Genomic DNA, 12012 nt, shown 5'->3' with positions numbered 1-12012 from the left:
TTTGATGGGCTCAGTGTGTGAACGTGGCTGTGGTGTAAAAGTGCTTTGAATGGTCAGAGGACTAGAAGGAAGTATACATGTACATTTACCATCTGTCACCGCTGTGCTCCGGGACAGCAGAAAGAAACAGAAGTTGATTCATTGTTAACTATTTTGATAATCAATTAATCGTTTTTGAGTCATTTCAGTTTCTCAAATGTGAATATCTTCTAATTTCTTTGTTCCTCTGTGACAGTAATCAATTAATCATTTTCACTGTTTTGTTTTGTTTTTTTTCAGCTTTTTATGTGAATATTTTCTGCTTTCTTTGCTCCTCTGTGACATTAGAGGATGTCATCTTGGGCTTCGGGAACATTTGTCACCATTTTCCGAACCAGACAACTAATCGATTAATCGAGAATATGATCGACAGATTAATTAGAATCAGAATCAGAATCAGAAATACTTTAATAATCCCAGGGGGAAATTATTTAATGAATACCAGAGGAGTGCTGAGGACACTGTGAACTTGTGACTTTGTCCTCAGGAGCTCAGAGCGGTTCTGCACCGCTGCTCCGAGAGAGTGGTTAGGATTATTACCCCGTACTGTGCGTGTGTGTGTGTGTGTGTGTGTGTGAGAGTGTGTGTGTGAGTGTGTGAGTGTGTGAGAGTGTGTGTAGGGCTGGATGCAAACACATGCACATATTGTACATCTGTGAGCTTGTTTGTGTGCATTCTCACTTTTCATGTACGCTGTAAGTGCATCTATAGTGTGTGTGTGTGTGTGTGTGTGTGTGTGTGTGTGAGTGTGAGAGAGAGAGAGAGAGAGAGAGAGAGAGTGAGTGAGTGAGTGAGTGAGTGTGTGTGTGTGTGTCTCAGGTGCAGACACCACAGTCCTAGTAAGGGGAATACTCGCTGTCACCCAGAGAGCTCAGTAGCAGCTGCTCTAAATTAGAGCCAAATCAGGTCCTCTAATTGATATTCCCAGGATCCCCGGCGCTCCCTAATTGGTGTACCTGTGCCCTGATTGGTTACCTGATTATAATTGATTAGTTGGCTCAGCTGGCCCAGGACACGGAGACAATGGGTAAATTTGCAATCGGCCATCGGGGACGAAGCTATGGAGGTGGGGAAGATGAGAAGTCTGCTGGCATTTAAATGGCAGATAATAACCCCCCCCTCCCCTCCCCCTGGTGACCCACTGGACTGCACACATATAGCAGAGCTTAGCATGATTAGCATGAGCCTTATGGAGCTATGAAGATTCAAACCAGGTCAGACTGACATTTAAAGTCCAGGTGAACTGAAAAGTGCATTTTTTAATTTTTAACCTGTTTAGAGAACGACCATATTGTATCTCTGTTTAAATATCAAAATCCACAAACACAACTTTATCAGTGATTTGGGTGAAACTGGATCATATTTTATTAAGATTATTTTTAGTTTTAGACAAATTATGAGACTTATTTTCCCAGAAGTCTCTCTTACTTTCTTGTTGCAGTGAACGTGCTGCGAGAGGGCGACTGGGGGAGCTGGCGGGAGAATAAAGAGCGAGATCCTGAAGAGACAAAGCAACGGATGAAGGAGAGCAAACATACATATCACACATTGATGTGCATACGTCTGGCGCCATATTATTATTACTCTTGTTATTATCAGTGTTTGAAGGTTTACAAGGGTCCGATCGATTTCAGCTTATTCATCGGTCCAATTTCCAAACAAAATTCCTCCTTTGAAGTGTGACTAATTGTGACTCGCAGCACTAATTTAGAGCAAAGCAGTTTTTTATCTCAACCCCCTCCATCCTGTCTGTCATCTTTTTCCTCCATGTTTTGTTCTCTCGCCTCTTTCTGCTCGTTACTTTCACATCATATCATATACTTCTTCACATCACTCGTCCGGTTGTTTTATTGTTAAAGAAATTGTAGCACTTGTTAAACTCGAGGTTTTGAAGTTGTTGCTGCTCTTTATGTCGTCTCTCTGGACAGACGCCGTTAGTCCGACGGCGTGAAGAGAACGAGACATAGAGGGAGAGAGGGAGAGGAAGCAGACTGAGACACTAGCAGAGTTTACCTACATTATACTTTAACATGTCTAAAGAAATGGCACAATTACATACAGGGAATAATACATTGTATGAAAGGCAGAAATGATGCAACAAATGGAAACCTTATGTTTGTTTGTTCTTATAATAATATGTTGGATGCAATACGCTGAAGAGCTACTGTAACAGACCATAGATATCATACGTTTGTGAAGATTGGAGTCCGATTTCTATCATTTTTTGCATTCGTAGCGCCCCCTAGAGGTCGATTTGACTCAAACTTTCAGAGTATGTTTCAGGTCCTTATATGGACATATCCTGTGAGTCTTTCATTACTTGCTCATTGATCAACATCTTGAAAACTAAATAAGATATCAACGAGCTTTAATCAACTTTAGATCAGCTTCGTCCGATGATGATACACAGAAGCTCCAGTAGCAGTCGGACTTTTTCAAAAGATTCAAATTGGCTTTAGAGAACCAAGAGGCTTTTTTGTAGACTCACTGTGTGAGGGGGCGTGGCCTTTCCAAAATCGCCATTAGGGCCGTAATTACAGCGCCACCATGTGGCTGATTGGGTTCATTCGGAAACATCACTTCCTGTTACTCCTGTTTCCAGCTCATTCCTGAACCCTGAATAAGGTTTCTACCTCTATCAGTGCTCTTTATTTGTGCACCTTTGTCAGTTCTTCCAGATGAATTATTGATTGTATGTACATTACGCTGTGTGTACAAGCACTGTATGTTTTTCAAATCATATTTTTATATTTCTTTATGTGCCTCATTTTGTAAGATCTTTCTTTTGACTATTTCAACTCTTAATGGTTTTAAATCTATCGTGATGGAACCAATGGTTCAACGTTACTGTATAACAGCTTTAAACTGGCTCTGAACACACTGAAATATATTGTATATTTATTTATATTGTGTATTTCTGGAGTAGTGTCAGTTTCCGTCTTATGAAATGTGTTTTTCATCCCGGAAAAAGGCAGATTGTGGTGTTATGGTACACTTTGTCTAGAGTATGACCCTGACGCAGCACACCATATCGAACATTATCTATACAAAGACTCTGCTTGTGTTTCGCTGTAGACTCAATGTTCTGCTCAGTGCATGTGAGTTAACCTTGACTGAACTTAGCTTCCACTGCAGGAGGACGGGGCGCAGAGGTCAGGGCCTTGGTGTCTCTGCATTATTACTGGAGCCATAAAACAGTCATGTAGAGAGAGCGGGTTACAGTCCGGAGAAATAAGGGAATTACAGTTAATTGGGATGAGATTTACTTTTTAAAGTTTGGATGGAATAACTGCTGAGAGACAGAACTGTCTTCGTCTGGAGACAAAGTCTGGAAGTCTGAAGAAGTTCTAAAGTCCAAATAATAGAAAAAAAACATGTAGTACACTTTAAAGATTTCTTTGTTCTTGCAAACTTTGGAATACAGTGTAAACCAGCTCAATTATCTACTAATTTAAATGAGCTAAACTAATGAGCTTTTAATTTGTTGATTGCTTTGTCTGAGAGAACTAATGCCATTGACCTTTTATCTCAAATGAAACCGTTTAAAATCCAACTCTGAGACTCTTTTGTTTCTCTCTGTTGCTAGATAAGATCTGTTCTTTTTCTAGTTTCCTCTCGACTTAAGAGCAAAACATGGAGCCTGATATTCGATTATAATCAGTTTAAAGGTCCAGTGTGTAGGATTTTGTGGCACTGAGCGGTGAAACCACAATTAACAGATTTTGCTTTGATTTAATTGTAAAAAAACTCATCAAAATGATGCCGAAATAACTCCATTATGCTGATTAGTAAAAAGTCTTACTTTGTTGGGTCTTTGTTGGGAGTTTGGTTGATCAGGGCTATGCTAAGTAAAACAGACAGCTACATCAGACTCTTCTTTGTCCGGTCTCTGTATAAATATGAATCACAGAGCTCTGGGTGATTTATGTCTATTGGTGTCTCTGCATTGACTTTGTATGTAATCTACCAGGGATTTAATAGTTGATACCAAAACCAGTTAAATACCACAGTAAGAAATGTCCCTATCAAGTTTTTTTTGTCGCTGATCCCCATTTAATATCTGCTGATACACAGTCCTGATCAATACTTGTATTTTCCTCACTAATACAGGTGAATAGTTCTGCATTGCAATAAGAAAACAATTCCCTGCAACCAAGCTGTTCCTTAATGTTTTTATACATAACATATTAATATTGTTATAGCCCATTGTGTGTGTATATATAAAAGGAGGCTATAAAACAGCCAAACAAACTCTCTCTTAATCTTTTTTTTATCTTATCCTTGTTCGTCCTGCAGAGTTTGTTGCTTTAGTTCTTCTTTACCTGAGTTATCTGAGTTTATTTTCCTCGTCTGGAGATCTTTTGCCCGGAATACTTAAAAAAAATATCTTATTTTCTTATTTTTTGCAGGGCTTTTGTTGCAGTGGAATGGAGAGGTTGCGGCTCTCCACCGCTGTCTGTCTCGACCTCTGACCAGGTCCAGAGCAGTGGCACCAGGCCGCCAGCATTTGAATAGAAAAAGTTAGATTTAGGTCGATTTATTGCTTCCTCACAGACTGGATATATGTGGCTACAGAACAATTTTATTGTATTACGTGTTAGATAAAGTAGGTCGGGCTCCGGCCCTACTGGTTCTGTGCTCCAGAACATATAAGATCACATCCCATGTACACAGTTGCCCAGAAATCTTCAATCAGAATGAAAAATTGTTCATGTAACTTTGAGAAAGATCCTCCGTCTGGACCGACACAGCTCATCTGATATCACAGAGACGGGACTGAAATGAGTACCTGAGCTTTTGGCATGCTGCGTTTCCAAACACCTTGTCATACCTGTTAGTGTTGAACGGGACGTGTGTGCTCACTGCGGGGGTTTCGTTTGGCTCCGCCGTTGTAATCCAGTTTGCGGTGTGACGAGATACAAGCGTGAGAAAAGCCTCACAACCTGTGGGACGTACGGTGACTCCAGAGGAGGCTGCGGGTAATAGATGGTTCATAAAAATGTTGTTTTGGATTCGGCCTCTCTTTCTGTCACGCCGTATCACTCCGTCACACCTCCTCCTGCGGCTTACTCTTTCTGCCTCTTCTCCTTTGTGCACTCCTCTATCTCCATCCTCCATTCCTCTCTAGATGCCTTCCCCGTCCTCGCTGCTCCAGTTATTCCCCCCCCCCATCTGTCCTTTCCTTCCCCCGTCCTCCCCTAACCTCTCTCTCATCCGTACATTAGGTGTTGTGAGTACACGGTTCCTCCCCACGGCCATGAGGCTCATTAATAAGGGATGTTCAGAGAGGCTCAGCAGAGACTAGACTGACCTGCAGCCACTTAGTGCAGGTTTTAACATGAAATGCACACATTCACTGTGGAGGGGGAGGGTAGCTGTGTGTATGTGTGTGAGCGGCGGATAACAGAGTAAAGAAAGAAATAGGGTCAGCAGTCAGGCTGCTGCAGACTGAAGCTGTTGCTAGTTGACTAGTCGTTGCACCTTTGTGATATTAATCTATTTAAATCTCTATTTGAACAGTGGCCGGTTAAATGCTAACAGAAACAGAAAAACATCCAGCAAAGAGACTGAACATTTAATTTACATACAAGCCCGAAATTATTCATACCCCTGGCAAATTCTGACTTAAAGTTACTTTTAACTTTGGCGTCTCCCAGAAGATAATAAGACGATGTACAAGAGGCATCATTGTGGAAAACATATTTCTCAGCTTTTATTTACATTTGAACAAAAAGTGGCATGTCCAAAATTATTCATACCCTTCTCAATAATCAATAGAAAAGCCTTTATTGGCTATTACAGCAATCAAACGCTTCCTATAGTTGCTGACCAGCTTCAGTCTCCACTGGTATTTTTGCCCAAACATCTTTAGCGATGAGCTCCAACTCTTTCAGGTTGGAGGGTCTCCTTGCCATCACCCTGATCTTTAGCTCCCTCCACAGATTCTCAATTGGATTCAAGTCAGGACTCTGGCTGGGCCACTGCAAAACGTTAATGTTTGTGTCCGCTAACCATTTCTTCACCACTGTTGCTGTGTGTTTTGGTTCGTTGTGGTGCTGAAATGTCCACTGGTGCCCAAGGCCAAGTTTCTCTGCAGACTGCATGATGATGATGTTGTTGACAATCTTGATGTATTGCTCTTTTTTCATGGTGTTGTTTACTGTGATTAGGTTCCCTGGTCCATTGGCTGAAAAACACCCCCAAAGCATAAGGTTCCCACCACCATGTTTGACATTGGGGATGGTGTTCCTAGGGTTGAAGGCTTCTTCTTTTTTACACCAAATGAAGGATACATCATTGTGTGTCCACACAAAAAGAGCCCAGATTCACCAGGATGGCCTTGGTGGTGATCCTTGGATTCTTTTTCACCTCTCTCACTATCCTCCTGGCCAGCACAGGCGTCACTTTAGGCTTCCGACCACGGCCTCTGAGATTTTCCACAGTGCGGAACGTCTTGTATTTTTTAATGATACTTTGCACTGTAGCCACTGGAACTTGAAAACATTTAGATATGGCCTTATAGCCCTTTCCTGACTTGTGAGCAGCCACAATGTGCAGCCGCAGGTCCTCAGTGAGCTCCTTTGTCTTAGCCATGACTGTCCACAAACCAACTGCAGAGAGCTGCTGTTTTTCACCCGTTGAGTTGAATCAGGGTAATTAGGATGCTTTAGAACAGCTTGGACTATTTGGAATGGTATAGAACTTTGGATTTTCCCACTGTGACAGAATAATTTTGGACGGCCACTTTTTGTTCAAATGTAAATAAAAGCTGAGATTTTTTTTTCCCACAATAATGCCTCTTGTACATCGTCTTATTATCTTCTGGGAGATGCCTGTGTCATTTCCAATCAAGAAAAAACTTACTGGTTGAATAAAAGTCACTTTAAGTCAAAATTTGCCAGGGGTATGAATAATTTCGGGCTTGACTGTACATAAATTCTCATCAACACGATGGGTGAACACCCTTAACAATTACTTACAAATTAACTCAACTGCCTGAACCCACCTTGTCTTCATCATATCTGGAGTCAGAGTCACGGTCGGAGCCGCTGTAACCCCCAAATCCCACCAGACGTGGCCGCGAATTACTAAAATAAAACAATTGCACCACAGAGGTAAATTACTCAGGCCCCCCAATGTGGTGGAATCAATTTCAGTCATTTTGTGACACATTAATCAAGTATTGATGTGATTTTTCAAAGTCAAGTTGCTCATGTCAGCCTGTCAGTACCGATGGTTGAGAGTAGTTCTGTGTGAGAGTGAGTATAATTCAGGCAGACACAGCTCCAAAAATCCAGGAAATGTTGGTTCAAAATCATCTTTTCTTTACCAGGTCCTCACAGAGAGACAGCGGGGCTGAAAGTTCAGAGCTGTATTAAGATAGCACCGCGCTGACGGTCCGACCTGGTCAAAGAGAAGATGAATAAAGATGGATTTTTTAAATTAAAGAGTGTTTGATTAAACTTAACTCGCCGGCGATGTGTCAAAATAGAGTGCGTGTAAGTGCCTGCAGGGGCTGAAAAAGCCCTCTGGCTCCGTTAAGTAGAAGTAAATAACTGGCTTTAGTGCTTCTGTGTTGAAGGGTTGGGGGAGGGAGGGGGGAGTCATAAAACTGGAAATGAGCTTAACTGAGCCTGGCAGGTATCAGGGGGGAGTCAGGGCGACCATTTCTGCAAACTAATTAATAATTTGTGTCTGCAAAATAATAAATATAAGCAAGCATAAAAATGACAATTTATTGATCATGTGTTTCTGTTTTCACTTTGCTCAAACAGCAGCTTCATTTAGCTGAAAAACCAAAACTCTCCATCAGAGCCTGGTGGACCCTTTATGTCCACATTCAACTCAAACACGTGTTCTGCTCATTGTTGGAGAGCTTCAGGTGTGAACTGTAACAGTTTATTGCTGCTGAGTCCCTAAATAAATAAACCCCGCCTCGTTCCCATTACCATCAAGCTACTGGTCTTCTCACCTTGACATATGGGACACTGAAGAGTGACAGAAGAAACGGGGGAAGGAATGGATGATGTTTAAATCTCAGGCAGATAAGGGATCGATGTCTCACTGAATGTGGCAGTCTCATGATGAATTGTTGTTGCAGCTGCACAGAAAGCTTTTCAGTGTATAGAAACAACTATCCTGATGTTTTAACTCTAAATTTAGACCAAAGCCTGCAGAATGTACCATTAAAGACCTTAAGTCCTTTAGGGCCTAGGAACAGGACGGGTTGACATGAAAAATGTATTGGTTCCTTGTTGAATTCTTCTGACTTTGAAGTATTGAAGGATCTGTTGTCTGTAATATAATATCCATAGGTGTGATTTCATTAGTGTATAATCACCTGAAAATAAGAATCGTTGTGTTTTCATTACTTTTTCCTGAAAATAATCGATGTTCTCCTGGACAATAGTGTTTGTAGTCTCAGATTACGTAAACCTGGGTGTGTATGTTGGTCAGATAATCTGCACACTGCCACACTTTTACCAGATGCAAAGTATAAAAACTTTTGGATTCAAATCTATTTTAAAATATCTCCATGCACCCAATGTTTAAGCATCTTAGCACATACATTTTTATTCTTCTTATTATTATTTATGCTCCTCTGAAGCTGCAGTAAAACGTCGTCTGTCTGTCCTGTACTGTTGAAAAAAACTCCTGGAAAAAAGTCCCTTAAAAAAGTGTGAACCCTGGGCTGTGTTTGACGAGTTGGGACTGTGAATGTGAGTCATTGTGCACATGTAACTGTGCTACGTGACTGACTGAATGCATTAAAGCTCTTGCTGGCACTGACTGACCAACCCAACCTGTCACAGCAGCCGATGTGCAGACGTCTGAACAACAACAGACCAAAACTTCCACATCAACATCACTACAGTTTCTCCTTTTACAGTGGGAAATCTGAATGTCAGGTTTTTCTCAAATCTTCATGAGATCAGATTCAGAATCTGTGGTGCTGATAAACATCCAGAAAACCTTTGAGCTGCAGCTGACCCTGACCTTTCACCCCCGAGGGAAGGTGTGGTTATTTGTCCCTCAGGGGTATCCTTACAGTGCGAGGGAGAAAGAAATGTTGGAAGCCATAAATCAGATTAAAGAACGTCCCAGAAAGATTGAAAGATAAGGAATAAATGAGGGGGATAATAGCTAAAGAAGTGAGGAAAAGAAAAGGTTAAACCCCCCCCCTGCTGTGCCAGAGACAGCTGCTGTAGAGGCGCTAAAGCCAGGACCTTGTTCAAATACAGCAGCTGTAAAACAATAAAGCAGTGTAAAGGCAGGCAGGCAGGGAGGAGGAGGAGGGAAGAAGCACAAATACCGCAAGGAATAACGGGAGGACAGGGAGGGAGCGAAGGCCACAGAGGTATGAAAGGGAGGACAAGGGAGGCTTTCCGAGGACGTCGCTGCCTTCAGAGGACTCTTGCTCCATCCGTTCAGTGTGAGGAATACACGACAGAGGAGGCGGGAGGATGGGAGAGAGGACAACACCTCAGAGTGCCATTCTGCCACTGTTAGTTCAGACTGAGTGCCCTCGTAAAGAGACCGAGAGGCCGGGGGCCGTTTACGGTGCCAGCTCTTTCAGAAACAGATGTTTTACTGGATCAACTGAGGGAGGAGGGAGGGACAGGTAATAAAAAGTGGAGCTGACACACACACACACACACACAAACACACAGAGAGAGAGAGAGAGAGAGAGAAAAGAAGAGGGAAGGAAGGCTGAGGTAACGAGGTTGCCGAAGAGTCGATGCAGAAAGAAAGAAAGATGGAGGTTCTGAAATAAACATTGTTTCTATTCGGAGGATTTTTTTACCACCTTTAAAAGTTTAGTTGTTATTCACTGTTGGGACCCACAAACAGAATGAATCATAACTTACCTCAGTGGTGCAATCGCTTTTATTTCAGTAATTCATAAATCACAACTTATTTATAATTTACATTATAACAGGGATGCGTTTGAAGTTACTCCCAGCGGCTCCAACCAGGACTCTGACTCCAGGGTCGATGCAGACACTGTGTGTTCTTTGTTGTTGGACGACCCTCCATGTGTTGGCACCATGTTGCTCAGTGGCTTTACATTATCCCAAATGTTTCCAACAGTGTCCAAACAGAAACAGGGTCAACCTGGCAGTGATAGTGGTCTCGGAGGGTGTGGTACTTTGATACAACCCGTTTTGTACGGACTTTGTGTTGCTGACTGTCACTGACGGCTCCATGTGCGTCTGATTTAAATCTTGGCAGTGTGTTTATGTGTCGATGTGTGCAGAAGTATGCAAGGCATTCAGATCTAACAGCACCCTCCCTGACTGCAGGGATCAAAATATCATACAAATAAATGTGGTTGGTTTGAATTCTATAAACGTGGGTGCCTGGTGAGACCAGCTGAGAACCATTGTACTACGTCACCAGAGTTCGACAGTGGGCGGGTCCAGATACCTCCAGCGTATTTTTATCCACAGGTAACAGAGTCTGAATTTGATGAAGGAAACTGAAGTCCAGTGAAGTTGGAAGTTATTTATTCTGTGTGTTGAACAACCAGACTGTGTAATGTTACACTGGTTGTGAGCTGGTTGTTCTGATTCACAATTATTACTGCTGTTTCTGTTTAACAGATTATAATCAATACAGTGAAGATCTTTAGTCGGGACAGTGTTGCATATTTCTGCTGCTGATATTTAAATGAACAACAACTTTATAAACTGTACAAACATTTGTAAATGTAAAAAGAAAGAATCTGTTTTAGTTTTCTTTTGTGAAATGTGCGGAGGTCACATAAGAACACACTGAAACTACCTCTGCAATCTGCAAACATCTCTGTTGTTTTGTCTCTTGACGTTGATTATTTTCAACGAGGGTTTTTTAAATTATATTTCTATGATCAAAACCTTGTTTTAACATAAACTTTAAACGATAACGGTTTGTTCATTTTTAAAGGAACATTCACATTATTCGTGTCTCTCTGCTTTTGATTTAATTTGCAGATATTCTTTCTCTCTCAGCGACTCCTCATCCTCTCTACCTCTCCCTCTTTATTTATTCAACATGAACAATGGCGTCCGTTTCCATTCTCTACCTCTCTCTCTTTCTTCCTCGTTCCCCTTTATACAATTGTTTCTCGTCCTGTGCGGTGAAATCCTCCTCCCGCCGACAGTATCATATCTTTCTCCGTTCCCCACAGAGGGTTGCGAACCTTATCGGCCCCAGTTTCCAGATGAAAAGCGAGCAGTGAAAGTAGGTGAATTTAACCGCCCAGCGCGCCGTCCCTTTGTGGCTCCTGCACCAGTCCACCCAGCCAGTCAGATGACGTCTGTACTTATTAAACTGGAAATGACACTGGAGAACTGCTGGGAGCAAACACAATGCATTTGTCCAACTAATCACATTAATGTACTTTTGCCTATTGTACATTCAGTTATTCAGTGAAGGTCTGTGTGGGTTGTTTTTTTTTTTTTTTGTCCCTCTGGAGCTCATAAATCAAGATGTAAATTAAAGCATGGGCACCGGGTGTGCAGGCAGGAAATACCATTGTGTTATCTGGCCAGTGTTGCTCCATGTAAATTGGAATGAATTAGAGGAACGGATGGCTCGTGGTGCATTACAGGCGGGGCAGTCTGTACTCTGAAGATAAAATTATATGCATGTTGAAGTGTTAAATTTGGATTAAAATACATTTGGTATTATCACCATTGTTTAAAGCATGCATATGTGTAATGGATATATGGATTTTCACTTGTTAAACACAAAGTTTCTGCATATCCTGTTCTGAAAGAGATCAGCTGCACATTTAAATATTAAGAGTAAAAAGATACGGGATGGATTTCTCTTGTAGAAGATATCACACACTGTTGAGACTGCGGCTAAAGCTAACAGGTCCGAGCTGCTGCCAACGTTAGCTATGATGCTCTCACGATTTCAAAGACTCCAACATTTCTTCTTTTTCTGTTTGGCAACATAAACAGAGAATAAAGAGTGGTTATAGAG

This window comes from Dicentrarchus labrax, unplaced genomic scaffold (assembly GCF_905237075.1).
Source record: "Dicentrarchus labrax unplaced genomic scaffold, dlabrax2021, whole genome shotgun sequence".
Lineage (NCBI taxonomy): Eukaryota > Metazoa > Chordata > Actinopteri > Moronidae > Dicentrarchus > Dicentrarchus labrax.
Note: the sequence above shows the minus strand (reverse complement) of the source record.